The sequence below is a fragment of the Camarhynchus parvulus genome, chromosome 1 (genome assembly GCF_901933205.1).
Source record: "Camarhynchus parvulus chromosome 1, STF_HiC, whole genome shotgun sequence".
NCBI lineage: Eukaryota > Metazoa > Chordata > Aves > Passeriformes > Thraupidae > Camarhynchus > Camarhynchus parvulus.
The window spans coordinates 32,938,200-32,955,707 of NC_044571.1; positions in this window are offsets into that span (position 1 = coordinate 32,938,200).

The window sequence follows — 17,508 nt, forward strand, 5'->3', positions numbered from 1 at the left end:
CTTTTCATTCTTCTCATGTTAAGGCAAGCCAATGATAATACCCAGGATCTCCAGAGATGTTTATTAAACTGGCATTTGCAAATGTCATACAATTTATTATCTCTACTGGGCACCCAAATGTTTCCTAAAGTCATGAAGACAAGATAGGACAATGAGCAAAAGAAAGAATATTTAAATGAAATATAAGGGAGCTTGCTGGCTCCAGGATGTTTCTAAACAAGTTGTACTGGCATTAATTAAGACTCAGAGTTCCAGCCCAAGTCAAAGAATGTGGTGCAGATCATAAATCAGACTGAGAACATATTTCAAAATAATTGTAAGAGAAACCATCTCATTCATTGGTCTTCTTTTCAGAGAACAAAAAACAATGTAAAGAGATTTTTCTTTTTCTTAGTGGATGGAGGTTTTCTTAGAAATACTAATTTTACTGGGCACTGTATTAGCTGCACTGTAGTGGTGTTTCTCAACTTTTATCACACCAACACTCCTTTCCAACTGTTTTTCCCTTTTGGGATCTTATTCCCTGCTGGGTTGTATCTGTAATTTTCCTCTCACTCAGCTAGATGGGAAACAAAATGCAATAAGGGTCTCCAGCTTGTAATCAGAGAAGGTCATGGAAGTCCCTTCTATATCTAACAGTTTCTGACAGGATAGAAATGTTCTGCTTAGGTTCACAAATGAAAAGGGGTTAAGCTCAGATTGCTTTCTATGTGGCTCTGCAGAAAACAGACAGAACTGAAAAATTGCTGAGGAAAACCATCTCAGATATGGCTGTGTTGTTTGTAAGAAAATTTTCGAGTAGTCTGTCATGGCAACAGGATCCACAGGGAAGTGGTCACAGCGCCAGAGGTCAGAGTGTCTGGATGATGCTTTTACTAGCATGGTTTACTTCTAGGCAGCCCTGCTAGGAGCAGGAAATTGTATTTAAAGATTCTTTTGTGTCCTTTTAATCTTGGGAGATTCTATGATTATATAACATTCAGGCAAGACAATCCCTTCATACCCAGAAATCCTGCCATCTACTGTGTAAAAATACACTGCTTCACACTGTTCTCACCTCATGCCTCACTAATGACGCTTGCTTAAACATCACCACAGAAATAAACTTTAGAGGAATGAGATCAGGAATAATCTTCACCTTTACCAACAGTGCTGGCAACACAGTGGCATAATGTCAGTATAAGAAATGTCACTCTATCTTAGACTATTAAGCTTTATTAGCTCACTGTTTTAGAGGTGATTAACCTCTCCAGTGCATAGTTGGCTCAACAGTAACATTTATATAGTGATGAAAACCATAGGTGATTCTTACATTATCATCTCTTCAGACATCTTTTTTCCTCTTTATCAAAGTAAATAGGTCTAGAGCTGCATTTAGAAACATCCTGTGCAAGCTCTTAGTCTATGTTTTGCATTTTAAAAAACCTTTACATGAAAGTACACCTAGGTTTGAATAAGTTGTAGGTATTGGTGTTATAAATATGCACTTTGTATGTCTTTTTTCTTAAGCAGTGCTTCCTCAGAAAACAGAATGCAGATGTAACCTTACTTCCTAGTAACATCCTTGCCTTACAGTTAAGGTGAATCTGAGTGGGAAACTGCAGCCACCTTAATTTTGCCTTCCTTTAGACAATTACAATGCATGTCAACATCTGAGCTTTGTGGAGCAGACATTTATATGTGGATTTGATATTTTTATCATGTCTCTACGGGCCTGTTTCCCTCTACAGAGTATAAAAGAAGTATGACGTGGACAGCCTAGATATAGACATCTGGGATGAAATTCAGTTACCTAAAAAGTATTACCATTTCCATTACCAATACCTATTCCTGTTACCATTTCCTATTACCATTTCAAATCTACCAAATTATCTCACCTTGTTTCAAGATTTATCCTTCTGTAGGTCCTGCATTATACCTAGCTGAAGAAATTAGCAGAAATTTCAGATAATACTGGATGTCTGAAATGGTCCTAGAAAGCTCTGTCTGGAAGCTGAAATCTTCTTCTACACCTGAAACCTCTGGGCATGATGAGATGAATCCAACAATTTGCTTTAGAATTGCATTGGTTGGACCCTTAGGGAATGGGTGCAAGGATACAGGTGGAGCAAGGCACTGAATGCCATGGAGACCTCTGCCTGAACAGAGACATCCAGCTTCACATGAGATATCATGCAGAGTCCAAAATGTGAAGGTGAGGTTTGTGGAAGTGGCAGAGCTGTGGGCGTAGAGCTGTATGTTGGTATGTAGCAGCCAGATGGATACCTCCAAAGAGCTGAAACAGAAGTAGGTGCCAATATTTAGACAAGTAAATTATCACATGTCGGGAGCATTAAGCCTAAGTTCCAGACAGCATCGGGTATCCTGACATAAATATCAACCTGTGTGCCGAACATCTAAGTTCTCATTATCATCAGTGGTGATCTGTACCTTCATGTAGTTGTCTATAACAAGGCCACAGTAAAGACAGAGATGCCTAAAGATGTCTGTTCAGATGTCTGTTCAGGTGATAAAACATTGTCATCGGCACCATCCTTTAAGGATGAGGTGGATATGTCGCTAGAGTAGACCCATTGTACTGTCTCCATCCTAGGAGCTTAGGCATCTGTGTTAATTGCAGACAACTACAGTTCCTGAAACTCAGTGTCTCAGTCCATAGCTGAACTTGACCCCTGCATTTGGGGGATTTCTGGGATCTCTTTACAGTTTTTTGCCTCTAGAAATGCATAAGAGATCAACTTGCAGCATCTAAATATTAATGCCACCTCTCCCAAATCCCTCAAACTCCTGTCGAAACCTGTAATCCTCTCAAGACAAGAAAATGTCTCTCTTCAAGTTCTAGTGGAGTAAGTGTGTACATCCCTCATCCAGGGACTTCATTAGTTGATTTTTTCCTGTAGCTGTGGAGGAGCCAATCCTCTGGACTGCAGCTGGTGTCTTATGATGATGAGAAGGAGTTTTTGTCTGCTCTTGTTCAGCTGTTCATGTCTTTGCTTTGTTAGTCACTTGTTGTCAGCACTGTAAATCCCTTTTCAGCATGAGATACATGATAGATAACTTCTAGCACAGAAAAATTTGATGATTACAAAAAAAAAAAAACCAAACCAAAAACAACCCTCAAAAACCCCCAAAAACATATTTTGTAATTTGAAACACTGGTGTGCTCCATCTGATATACACACCTGCTCACACATTACAGCCCTGGCCACTGTAAATGAATCTTTGTGCAGAACAGGAATGCTCATGTGTTGCTCAATAAGTAACCACACAAAGTTCCAGCTCCTTTTTTTTTGCTTGAAGGCCTTAGGTACCCCCTGCCTTTCAACCCTATTGCTCTGCAAAATGAAAGAGAAATAATTTTAATTTTAAGAATGCGAGGAAATGTTGCTTGGCAACGCTATGGATAAAAGATGATCCGTGTCTGGCCTATAGCATGACTCTTCTGAAACACTTCATATAGAGAAAGCCCTTTATTAACAAGGATGGTTATTGAGATTTTTTTACCTCCAGGCCAGTTTAATGTGTAATTCTTTTTTCAAAAGAACATATTTAGAATCTTTTGGCTTTATTTTGGGAAGAAAAGTGTTCATATTTCACATAGAACTAATAAGGGGGAAAATTTGGTAGGAACTTACCAATGCATTAAGTTATTAGTACAACTATCACAGCAATTATCACATTCCTCAGTTAGGAACATTTGCACCATTATGTTCTTTTGATTTCTAAAACCAGTATGTATTTTTCATGCATTACTATTAATTACTAATGCTGTAGTTTCGGTACAAAGTGAGGGACACATCACACCTTTTGTCTCTACTGATAACACAACCATTCCATTCTTCTTCCATTCTTCAACTATTTATTAAAAAAGGTGATGATTTATGCAAAAAAAAAATCAGCATATTTATTTCAGTTGTTAATGAAAGTCCAGTTGTTATTGAAGTGTGTGTGTGAATTCCAGAAAATAACTTTGTGGGATCATTTTTTAAATTAACCTTGCAGAATTTCTCAAGCTGAAAAAGATCATAGAGAGTGGCTTGTCTAGAGCTCTAGAGAAAAGCATTCAAGAAAAGTGACAAAACACAAAAGTGCTTTCTTCCATCAATACTAAAGACATTTTAGATTTAAACTCAGGGAAGGTGCATTCTCAGAGTGCAGATATTCACTCATTCTAATGTGGCATGTGCACATATGTTAAGCTGGTCTGGGAATTTGAGTGTCCCATATTAACACAGATGTAGGTTAAACTAAGCAAGCAGGTCAGCAGACACTACAGAAAATACCTTGAGATGGAGAGATTGGTATGTCTGAAAACTAAATCACTAAAGTCACAAACAGCATCCATCTAAACCACTGGATTCAATAAATGGTTACTTTGCAGGCCCAGTCCTTAACTCATGAACTGTCTTCTCAGTGTTAGCCAGAAAACAACTTTTCCTTGCTGAGTCTCTCCTCAGACCACTGCCAAGCCCTCAGCAAGTCCTGCTTGAGCGAGGAAGTTACCAGAGCAGAGCGCTGGGTCAGAGGTTGCAGATGTATTATCACAGGGTTTACAGTTTGAAACTTTCTGCTTTGTAAGTATAATCTTGCTTATTCTGTGTTTATAATTTCTGCCACAGGATCAAGGCGAAGTTTTCCATTCTTTTTGAAGAAGACAAATTTGGCCTAGAAAAACTTTGCAGTGCGCACATATTCTCACTAAAGTTTCTCAATTCACAGACACAAAAAGATACACTCCTAGTGCAAAGTTCCATCTGCATATTGATTCACCATTCAAAAGGAGTTATTGTTACCGGATTACAGCATTTTTGAAAAGTCCATTATGAAATACTTTTTGCTGAATATATTTACACTATGAATTTTCCAGCTTACAAACTGCACACAGCTGGAAACTGTGGACTTTGAATAAATTAGAATACTATTCTAAAGTCGAGGGTAGATTTAAATATCAGATTTACACCAGTGTCTACTGAAACAACCTTAATGAGTCTCCAGGGCACAATAAACTGCAGTTATTCAGCACAATTTTGAATGAAAAGCCCCAACTATCAAAGCAAAATAGTCTTATTGAAAGACTGATACACTTTTTTCATTGTCCATCAATTTCACTCAGAACCTCAGATAATCTCCACATGGAAGATAATATTTCTTGTAAGTGTAAGTCATAATACAACTCGCTAAGGTAGTGTTATCTTCCTAAGGCTACACACAATTGACCAGGCAAGAAAAAAATATATGTAAAACTCCTCTGTCAGAAAGATTTTTCTGGTTTTCAAAGAGTTCAGACATTACCCGGTAAAGCCTACTAAAACAGCAACATAGGAAAATTGTGGTCTTCTTAGCTATTATGACATACAATGCATGGTGATTAACACAGAGGAATATGCAAAGGGTCAATAAGCCAATGGGATAACTAACCAAAATTAGCAAGTGATCATTATACCATTTTTACTGCACCCTCTTTTCCCCATTTTCCCTACAATTATTATTCAAGTTTCTTTCAAGCGTCTGGGAGATTTTTGGTAGATATTAAGATGCATTTTTCTGAACAGATTTTTTTATTACTTTTATCACCACAACTTTATGTTTTCCAAGGGAACTATATGTTGCAGTTCTTCTTAATCATTCATTCCTTACTAATTTGTGGGCAACAGTCTGTCCATGAGCCAGCAGTGTGTCCTTGGGGCCAAGAATGCCAATGGTGTCTTGGGGAACACCAGGAACATCATTGGCAGCAGGTCAAGAGAGATGATTCTACCTCTTTACTCAGCTCTGGTGAAGTCACATTTGGAGTGCTGTGTCCAATTCTGGGCTCCCCAGCACAAGAGAGACATAAAGATATTCAGGAACCGTCTGGATGCAATCCTGTGCCATGTTCTCTAGGACAACCCTGCTTGAGCTGGGAAGGCTGGACCAGATGGCTCCTTGTGTTCTCTTCCAACCTTACCTGCTCTGTGATTCTGTGACAAATATTGCAAAATATAAGAGAGTTTCACACCTCCTCGTCCCATCTCTGACAGAAAGATTGGCTGTAGTAGAAAGAGAGTCAGAGACAGAGTTCTGTAAAGTCTAGTCTCTAACACATTATTATGTGCAATCAATGCAAGGTTACATATAATAAAGAGAAAATATGTCTTAAGATGTTTGAGGAGTAAGGGAAAAATGAGTGCTATTGCAGTGCTGGCTACACAATTCATGAAATACATTTCTTGTCAGCTATGATTAGAAAATATAAACTGACATTGGAAAAGGTACAGAAGAAGATGTTAAGACAGTAGGAAAATGAAGGCTAAGTTATCGAAGAGGATGTAAGAAACATTATTGACGTGATTTGATGAAGTTTAGGCCAGAAGGAACAATGGTGAAAGCTTATCAGAGAGACAGAATGACATATAAGGAAGACAATAAGATGGCACTGGCACAAGAAACAGATGGGTGCGAAATGACCATGAGCAGGTTGAGATCATCTCATGATGCCCATCTCACACCCAGCACCAGGGAATCTAGCCAGCTCCTCTAGGGGAGCACAGTGCAGGCTGGCACTTACAAGGTTTACAGGAATTATATAAATTCAGATTTTTCTGTAAATAATAAAGATAATCCAGTAATATATTTTCATTAGAACCACTGGGATGGGTGAAGTAAATTTACACAAACCAACAAGTATATTACTGTCAACTTAAAAAGAGATTGTCTCTTCAGCTCACCTCACTGGCAAGGGGTGAGTTCAGCCATCCAAAATCTAAACAGTATCTAAACATAGAACATATTTTTACTGTTGTAAATATGAAAATAATAGATTTATACCTTAAGTAAACCAGAGTGTGTTGCACTCTGCCAACACAGGTTGTTTTAGTGTCTCAGTTGCATTTAAACATGCTCAAAGTGCTAATGTCATTATAGAAAAAAATGCCTGTATAGGAGACAAACTCATTTGCCCTAAAAGCCATGAATAGAGGTGAGCACTACATTCTAAACTGTACATTATATGTTTAATCTAAATCCATTTTGGAGTACAGCGTCTATCCAGATGCAGCTCATCACGAATTACGCAACCATGGACAATGTTATGCAAATTTGTATGCCTGAAGAGGGATTTAAAGGAACCAGGTTACTTGGCCACTCATAGTTTTCCAAGAGGAGCGACCAGAAGGGAAGAGGATTTGTCACATGATAGGGCATTAAAAGAATAAAAACAGGTGGATACCTTTTGACTCTTCCAGAAAGCAAAAATCCATTGTGAGATGTTTGCTCCCCAAAAAACTAAACAAATGCCTTATGTCAAAGCAGATTGCATTGAAGGACATCCTGCTTCAGGACAACGTTCCTGGGTTTATTTAATAAAGACAAATAATAATTATTGGAGAATAATTGGCCTAACCTACTTGTACAATCCAAACAAAATTGAGGTGATAATTCTTAGTTCACAACATATGACATGTGATGTATGGATGGATGGACGGACGGACGGACGGACGGACGGATGGATGGATGGATGGACGGATGAATGGATGGATGGATTTTGTCTGCCTGCCCTTGATCTCTCCCTTTGGTCAAAAGTAATGCTGAGCATCCGTGAATATGGAGGGATTTTTTTAATGAGAGGGTGCTAGGAGGGAGTAAGGGTCCACTGCAAAACACCTACCAGAAGGAAGATTAAAACCTTACATAATGTGTTATATTTTTTACTGTATAGCTAAATCAAAATATGTATTTTTCTTTGGCTACTAATATTATTCTTCCCCTAACACAATTATCTATTTAATTTTATAATCAAAGAAGCCTAATTTAGTTGAAAAAAAGTTTCTAAAATTAACTATTTAAAACATTTTTTTAGATGTTTTAACAAAACTATAGTTGTCCTTAAAGAAAATCCCTGCCTTTGGAGTTCAAAGGCCAGAACAAGGCCTGCACACCAGTCCAGATCTTCAGAGAAGGTACTCATTTCAGACCAAGTGTCACACACCAGTTAGGGGAGCTTTGGCACAGAAGTAGAGCATGCCATCTCCTTGAGAAGTCACAATAATAATGTAGTTATTTCTATAATTGTAATTAGTTAATGAGAAGCTCTTATCGATTATTAACCTGTACACAAGTCTGTCTAAGAATGTTTAAGTGCTTCTCATTGAAGCTGTCTGAATTACAGGACCATCCTTCTGCATGACTCCTCCTCACCTGCTGCATGATCTGTCAAGATCCCTCAGCCTTACTATAAAGAAAAACTCCCCAAGATTAAATCAGCTTGATCATTTTAGAGAGACATAATTTTTGCCCATTTTGTCTAAGCACCCATCTATTATCAATAGCATGGAGTTGAGTTATCTTTGTTAATCACTGTCATTTAGCTGTTCTTCAACCACAGCGTCCTAATGTTGCCACTTCACAAGTTAGCAATGAATGATTCACTGTAGGCTTCTCAAATATTTAACCTTCCACTGAAGGCTTTTTTCGAAACACCTGACACATGACTTTAGTATATCAATACATACATACTATATATATATATAGTATGCCCTATCTTCCTACTATAACTCTTGATAAATCTGTGTCAGAACTAACTTTTAGTTTTTAACACCATTCATTATTAATACCACCCTCTGTTACAAATCAGACACAACCAGGTTGTCTGACCATAGAGTAGCATGCACAGAAATGGCAAAAATCGTCTTCTCAAGCACGTCCAAGTTAAAATGAAGGTAAATACTCCTTTTATCACGCCTATCAATGGTTTCTGTAACAGGCTTTGCTCAAGGTATGCCAAGAAAATATGCTTTTTACATTCTTTAATGAATCAGTTTCTAAAATATGAATCCATGAGCAACGTCTCCAGAGATGCATTTGAAAATTCTGATACATCAGAAAATTTGTCAATGCAAAAATAATCAAAGAGAAGGTATCAGAATGACTCAAAGTAGCTTCCAAAAGTGCACAAAAAATAACAAGAGCAGAGAAAGAGAGAGAAAAAAAGAAAGAAGGAGGGAAAGGGAGAAAGAGGGAGAAAGAAGGAAAAGGAAAGGAAAGGAAAAGGAAAGGAAAAGGAAAGGAAAAGGAAAGGAAAAGGAAAGGAAAAGGAAAGGAAAAGGAAAGGAAAAGGAAAGGAAAAGGAAAGGAAAAGGAAAGGAAAAGGAAAGGAAAAGGAAAGGAAAAGGAAAGGAAAGGAAAGGAAAGGAAAGGAAAGGAAAGGAAAGGAAAGGAAAGGAAAGGAAAGGAAAGGAAAGGAAAGGAAAGGAAAGGAAAGGAAAGGAAAGGAAAGGAAAGGAAAGGAAAGGAAAGGAAAGGAAAGGAAAGGAAAGGAAAGGAAAGGAAAGGAAAGGAAAGGAAAGGAAAGGAGGGAGGGAGGGAGGAAGGGAGGGAGGAAGGGAGGAAGAAAGAAAGGAAGAAAGGAAGGAAGGAAGGAAGGAAGGAAGGAAGGAAGGAAGGAAGGAAGGAAGGAAGGAAGGAAGGAAGGAAGGAAGGAAGGAAGGAAGGAAGGAAGGAAGGAAGGAAGGAAGGAAGGAAGGAAGGAAGGAAGGAAGGAAGGAAGGAAGGAAGGAAGGAAGGAAGGAAGGAAGGAAGGAAGGAAGGAAGTGGCGGAAGGAAGTGGCGGAAGGAAGTGGCGGAAGGAAGTGGCGGAAGGAAGTGGCGGAAGGAAGGAAGGAAGGAAGGAAGGAAGGAAGGAAGGAAGGAAGGAAGGAAGGAAGGAAGGAAGGAAGGAAGGAAGGAAGGAAGGAAGGAAGGAAGGAAGGAAGGAAGGAAGGAAGGAAGGAAGGAAGGAAGGAAGGAAGGAAGGAAGGAAGGAAGGAAGGAAGGAAGGAAGGAAGGAAGGAAGGAAGGAAGGAAGGAGGGAAGGAGGGAAGGAGGGAAGGAGGGAGGAGGAGGGAAGGAGGGAAGGAGGGAAGGAAGGAAGGAAGGAGGGAAGGAAGGAAGGAAGGAAGGAAGGAAGGAAGGAAGGAAGGAAGGAAGGAAGGAAGGAAGGAAGGAAGGAAGGAAGGAAGGAAGGAAGGAAGGAAGGAAGGAAGGAAGGAAGGAAGGAAGGAAGGAAGGAAGGAAGGAAGGAAGGAAGGAAGGAAGGAAGGAAGGAAGGAAGGAAGGAAGGAAGGAAGGAAGGAAGGAAGGAAGGAAGGAAGGAAGGAAGGAAGGAAGGAAGGAAGGAAGGAAGGAAGGAAGGAAGGAAGGAAGGAAGGAAGGAAGGAAGGAAGGAAGGAAGGAAGGAAGGAAGGAAGAAAGAAAGAAAGAAAGGAAGAAAGAAAGAAAGAAAAGAAAGAAAGAAAGGAAGGAAGGAAGGAAGGAAGGAAGGAAGGAAGGAAGGAAGGAAGGAAGAAAGAAAGAAAGAAAGAAAGAAAGAAAGAAAGAAAGAAAGAAAGAAAGAAAGAAAGAAAGAAAGAAAGAAAGAAAGAAAGAAAGAAAGAAAGAAAGAAAGAAAGAAAGAAAGAAAGAAAGAAAGAAAGAAAGAAAGAAAGAAAGAAAGAAAGAAAGAAAGAAAGAAAGAAAGAAAGAAAAGAAAGAAAGAAAGAAAGAAAGAAAGAAAGAAAGAAAGAAAGAAAGAAAAGAAAGAAAGAAAGAAAGAAAGAAAGAAAGAAAGAAAGAAAGAAAGAAAGAAAGAAAAAGAAAGAAAGAAAGAAAGAAAGAAAGAAAGAAAGAAAGAAAGAAAGAAAGAAAGAAAGAAAAGAAAGAAAGAAAGAAAGAAAGAAAGAAAAGAAAGAAAGAAAAGAAAGAAAGAAAGAAAGAAAGAAAGAAAGAAAGAAAGAAAGAAAGAAAGAAAGAAAGAAAGAAAGAAAGAAAGAAAGAAAGAAAGAAAGAAAGAAAGAAAGAAAGAAAGAAAGAAATTCTTCATTGGTATAGCATTGGTTTTGTTCACTGAAATTTATTATTACTTCAGTGAGTTCTTCAGAGATTTACATCTTTCCACTTTCCATGACCAAAATGGGATGATTTGTTAATCTAACACAGAAAATATCAGGAGTCAGTCTCTGCTGCCTAGTATCTTGCATTGGAAAATAAATACAAACAACCTCATGTTCATTAAATAGCATTTTTTTCTTTTTCAAAGAGCAAAAGTGAACATTGAGAGTATCTAGAGATACATATAATTTACCTACAGAGAGTATCCTGTTCTCTGAGACTTTATGTCACAACCCAGAAATCAAGAGGCAAGGGTGTTAATTACACTCCTGTTTCAAGTCTCTCAAAATTGGAGGCAGAATTCATTTAGCAGCCCTCAGGAACACCTGACCTTCCAGAAATATCATTGTGTCACAGCCCATGCTATAGGTCTTCCTTGTCAGAGATGAACTATAAAGCCCCAATTATTCATTATTTTCCAAATTTCCACCAAACATATCTTGGCCAGAAATAGCTTTCCATAATTATTCCTATTTCCAAATATTTGTGAGATCATGACCATCACAGTGATGGGGACAATATATCCAGAAAGGTTTTAATAATATATACTACACTATAAAGTTAAAATATACAAGGAAATTTAATTAGCTTGTTATTCACTGGTACTTCATGTGTAATTTTTTCACACAGTTCCTTTATACAACTGTGACCTGTTTTCCCTCTTTTTCTTTTTTTTTCTCCTGGCTGTCCACCAAAACACAGCACAAACAATGACAACAGTCAGAAGGAACAAGCAGAGTTCATCCAAGCATGTTGAGAAAGGATTGGAAACACAAGCAGTGAGTACTGGCAGCATTTTTCTGAGGTTTTTGCCCTAAGTTCAGCATTTTAATGAAGAAAAGCAAGTAAATCTTAGCTATTAAAAGTTATGGAAATAGCTGAAGCAAGCATAACGGGTACAAGGACATGCCTTTGACGATCTGTGACAGCTTTGCACTATACCTTAGAAAAAATTGTGTCCCTTTTCTGTGAGATGTCAAATCTGCTGTCCTTATGTGGATAGTTCTCTGTCAGTCTTGTAAAAAGCTAAATTAGTCTTGCAAGATGGAAGGGGACATAAAAATCTGTCTTGTGTGTTGTGATTTGTATCTCATCTTAATGTCAGAACTTCAGTATTTGAAGAAAAAGAAGTAGGCACTTTTCTCTGCAGGGAAGATGACAAACTTAAGAACTCTCACATGGACCCTGAGCATCTCAAAGCCACTGCAGACAGAGCCACTAGGAAGGAAGTAACCAGCTCTACAGTGTCTTAATTTTTATTATCTATGCTCAAAAGTGTAGTATTTGATTCTGGTAAATTTCTCACAGCTTATGTTGTCCACTTAAAAGCTGTTCAATAACTGTGGCCCTCTTTCAGGTTTGTACTCTACAGATCTTCAGCCCAAAGAGGAAAAAAACTGGGTTTAGTCCTGTGTCTTCCTTATGGATGTGAGGTTTTATTTTTAATTTGACTCATACAAAGCTTAAGTAAGACTGACTTACAAAGGCACCTCAAGAGATCACTCAGTTTCCCCCACAGCTGGGCTTGCTGGACTTATGTCAATCATGGCAGATGTTCATGAAGGTCTTCAGTAAAGAAGATTTAGTTACACCCCTAAGCAATCTCTTCCAGTGCTTACCTGCAAAGAGTGCTCAACAGTGGGTTTAGTCCCTTCAAAAGGATACCTTATAAGTGGTAGACTAACATCTGGAAAAAAATGAACTTTCTGTTTTTACCACAGTAAAATTTTAAAAATCCAAGTAGTAAAGAATGTATTAATATAGCATAAGTAAGCTAGAGTACAAAGGTTTCCTAACCTGCCTGTTACTCTGTGCTCTTATCCTTATGCTTCTATTTTCTTTGCTTCAACACAGCACAAGAAATTTGAGAAATACCTGTTCAAAGAACAACCTTTGTAAGGAGCACAGAGAACACAGTGGGCAAAGAACCTTGTTGCATGCATAAGATCTCGCAGCCTGGTTGAAACTCTGAGGTTTCCTTGTTGACACTTAGACCTAGCTGAGGTTCATCAACTCAATTTACCTTCAAGCTCAACTCCCTTCACACACAGCAGGTATTCTCCTCAGCACCCCAGCAGGCACCTGAACAGACACAGTGCTGCAGTACCCAGGGGTTAAAGCTTTGTTTGCAATAGATTGACAAATGTGATTCATTGGAGTGCAATGAGTTTGTCCCAAAGGAATACAGTCTGAATGAAAAATGAGAAGGGAGTAAAGTTCAGTCAGTTGGACACTGGTTGTGCAGGTAATTAAAAGAAGCTCCCAGCATTCCCTGAGGATGCATCTCTATGTCCATTAGCAGGATATGGCTGTCATACCTATGTTTCCCTTAGTGTTTTTTTAAAAACTTGATATCAAATCCTTTTAAAAGTGGGCAGAAAAAGAAACCTAAACAATTTTGCTCTGAAGTGCTGGAAGACAGTGATAAATGAACAATATAACAGCAGAATTACCAGTGCCTTTAAATAGCCAGCAGGGACATACTCAATGAATCTCAGAAATGTGATTCTTGACACACAGCACAAACTCTGAAAAAAGGAAAGGTCTGTGTCAGTTGGTTTGGGGGATTTTTTAGGGGATTGTACTTCAGTCTTTCCCACCATCCAATGAATTTGGCTCCAAGATCACTAAAATAATTATGGCAGTCAATAAAACACATGTGGTAATTCCTACCACCTGTTTTAGCTTTTAAATTGGGGTTAAACATTGCCTATATGTGATCTCCCCTCTTCAAAAGTGCAAGTCTTTATTTGGAATGGAGACTGGTTAGAGTCTTTGGCTCATCTTCAAGTAAAGACATGGAGATGATTTTCATGCAAAAATATAACAAAACTTTCTATTAGTAAATAATTTTTGTCCATTTAAAAATGTATACTTGCTGTAGAACCAGCTACATCACTCCTTATTTAAAATGTAGAATTGCCAGTAGCCAGGATAATTATATTTAGTATTAATGTGAAGATGAATTTTACTTAGCTGACAGGACTCTCTCTTCTGATTCAAGCTCTAATACTTTCCATAGTGCAGTGAACTAAAAGTGTTTTAGTGTGGGTTTTTTTCTCATGAAGAACCCAAATCCTGAGCCATAGTCACTTATGATTATTAGAGATTCCTGGTAGTGCTCCAGGTAGCGTTCCTGCCAGTGGTGAGTGAGCCATGTTTTCACAATGCCAGTGAAGTTTTTTCTGAATGCACTACTCTTCATCTACTGCCCTGAGCAGCAAATGAGGAAATACAGGCTACAGTTTCTCGGGGTCTCTAGCCGGTCAGAGTGACCCCGAGATAAGTTAGAAAGTCTCTTTTCCCAGCCCAGCGCTCAAAGAAGGAGTCAGAGCTCTTCAGTTCTTGGTCTCAAGGTTGTTTATTTTATCTTATCTATAAAATTTTTCTCCTGTCCAGCCGAGGTCCTCTCAGGAAGACAGTCCAAGGCACTCTGCCTGCCCCGGGGTGGTGTTATCTTTTTATACAAAAAACTATGTATACAATGTTTACAATTACTTTCCAATACCTATCATCTATGTTAGACACTGAGCTTCTACTCTAAACCAATCTAAAAGTGCCAACATCACAGCAGAAGATGGAGGCCAAGAAGAAGAAGGAGAAAGGCTGGACATGCCCAGATTCCTCCATCTTGCCCCCTGAACCCCTATTCTAAAAACCCCAAAAATCTATTTTTCACCCTGTGATAAATTCACTGTCATTCTACTTAAACTGTCATGGCTTGCAGATCTTCATGTAAGGTTGGTAATTTGCTCCATGGGTCAAAATCAAAAGCACAGGCATCTTGGGCTCTGTGCCAGGGTCTCTGAGCCCCCTGGCAGGGGTCTTGGCTGCTCAGGACAGCCAGAGGGATGTCCTGAATTCCAACAACAGCTGACATTGATACCATGCCTGAGCCACCTGAGACCTTCCATGGGCACTCAAGGTGGAAACTGTGCTTGGTAGGAGGACTGGACCAGGCAAGGACAAGCCTTTCCTCTGACCTACAGACACAAACCAGTATATTAGAGGAACAATGAACCATGTTTTTGTGAGTATCCAAATGTGCACAGGCAGCAGCTTGCAGGCCTGCTTGTTCTCTTGATGCGTGGCTCTGCTGAGAACCATGCTGTGCCTGTGGAGTAATATAAGCAGATCCCAATTACCCTTAAATTGGCTAGCCTGCACACCAAATCAAAGACATGAGATTAACACTGGCTGCAAAATTCACCTAAGAAGCTCTTTATAACCCTGAGCATCCTATGTGACAGGCAGGTAGGCTGAAGCTGCTCCAGGTAGGACTGGGCTATGATTTAAACCAAAGTGAGCAAGGGCAGGTTGACAAAAAGCATGTGAGCTCCTAACTCATATACAGAGATCTGCCAATTGCACCATGGAATCCTGTGGCTGCCCTAGGTGTCATCACAAGAAGAGTCTGCCCTGAAGCAGGATGGTCCAGACAAAGTCCTCCAGAGCCAGCTGCAGGCTGCAGCACTGGTCCTGTGGCTGCCAGCCTGTGACGGGCACTGAGCAGCATTTGTACAGATTTGCCAAGTGTTTTGTGACCTTAACTCTGCTGACTTGCTGGAAGTTTAAGGCAGCTAAACACCCAAATGATTTTTTAAATGGAAATTAAATTCTAAGGAACATATGGCCTGTCCACACCACAAAACAAATGTGGCAGATTTAATCTAGGTAGCAGGGGCAGCAACAGTAACAGGAGGAGATAGTTCCAATGTCAGCATGTGCTGCTAGAAGGTCACATAGAGAATCAGCTCCTGGAGTCAAGAGTTTGCACCTTATCACCTACCTCAGATAAAGCCTGAGTTGATGCATCTTCACTACTTTTCTTATACCAGTTATTTAAACTAGTAAACATAAATGTGCAAACAGTATGGATGTATTTATACTAGTGGATTAAGCAGCACAGCCCTTTTATGGTTAAATAGGCGAACTCTGGGTTTGTTCTGGTCCAAACCAGTCAGGGTGATACAAATAATTCCTGGGCATGGTTCAGGAGTCAGCACATGTGAGAGACAATTCCCCACACACATACAGTTTGCAGAAAGGAAAATCTTCTCTTGGAGATGTCATGGTTTAACCCCAGCTAATAATAATGGGTTTAACCCCATTATCATTATTATTATTATTATTATTATTATTGCTGTTGTTATTGTTATTGTTGTTGTTGTTATTAAATTGAAAGGAGAAAAGGAGAGGAATAGAGCCCAAGAGAGGCAAGTGATGCACAGTACAGTTGCTCAACACCTGCTGACACATGCCCAGACAGCAGTAGGCCCCTTTCACGAGTTCCTGTACTGAGCATGATGTTCTGTGATATGGAAGAGCCCCTTGGGCAGTTCAGGTCAGCTGTCCTGGTCATCACTCCCCCCCAGCTTCTTGGGAACCTACTTGCCTGCAGAGGATGGGAAACTGGCAAGTCCTTGAGTTAGAGGAAGCACTACTCTGAAACACTTGAAACATCAATGTGTTGTCAATGTTTTTCTCATACTAAATCCAAAACACAACATTACACAAAAAGAAAATCAACTATCCTGACTGAAACCAGGCCAGGAGAGTGATACAATTTGTTTGCTGAGATGGACCTTAGGTATCAGTCAATGCCCATGATTGCTCCTAGGCACATATTTTTACTGCTGTAAAAGTAGTCTTTGAATACAGCATTTTCACTTAGCTCTCCAGTTATGATCAACATTTTGGGCGTATTTTAAAGCATTTACTCCTTAATGTTTTCGCAGCTTTCCCACTTCAACACTTACTGCAACTCTGTTCCACCCTGAAGAGACAGCTGTGACTGGCTTTGTCCAAATAACTCTATTTACTATTACAAACCTACAGCTGCAGAGGCAAATCAGCAACTCACCTCATATACACACACAGTACTTTCAACTGAAGCACTGCTTATATACTATGAAATCTGTGAATACTTTCCAGGGATTAAAATTCGTCAACATCCTCAGCAGTACATTAAAGCAAGGCCTATGTACATGACCCCCACAAGAATGACAGCGCACTCTTGCAAAGTGCCAGTTCAGACCGGCTGAGATTGTGATTTCAAGTCTTGAAGCAACTTGCAATAAAACTAAAGAAGAGATCTAAGAGGATATATGTTCTTCTTTTTTTGTTGTTATTTGGGGGCCAGAAGACTGTTTCTTGGTGTGTCCAGGCACAGAGGAAAATTAGGACTGCAATCTATTAATCATCTTAAACCTCCTAGAGACTCACAAAAAGCAAATTACACTGCCTGAAAATGTAAAAATCATCTACTTCTATTTTATGTGAGAGCATGGGCATAAAAATGGAAATAATCTCCTCAGGACACAATCCAGGGAGAAAAAACAATATGACCCTGAGTTATAAACAGGAAGAGATTTTTAGTGTACTGCAGGGGACTTAGTGAAGGGATACCCATTAATGTTAATAGGAGATAGAGGGATGAATCTCTCTTACTGAAGTGGAAATTCAGCTCTTCACATCAAGTGTTCTGACAACCAAGCATTGCTTGCCACTGCCTATGCACCCAGCCAGAAGCAGGGATGAAAACAGTTAATAGCTCTCTGATGTTGGAGTTGAACTGAGGATACAATATAAGGATAAGGCATCTGGAAATAATGCTCCTTTTAAGAA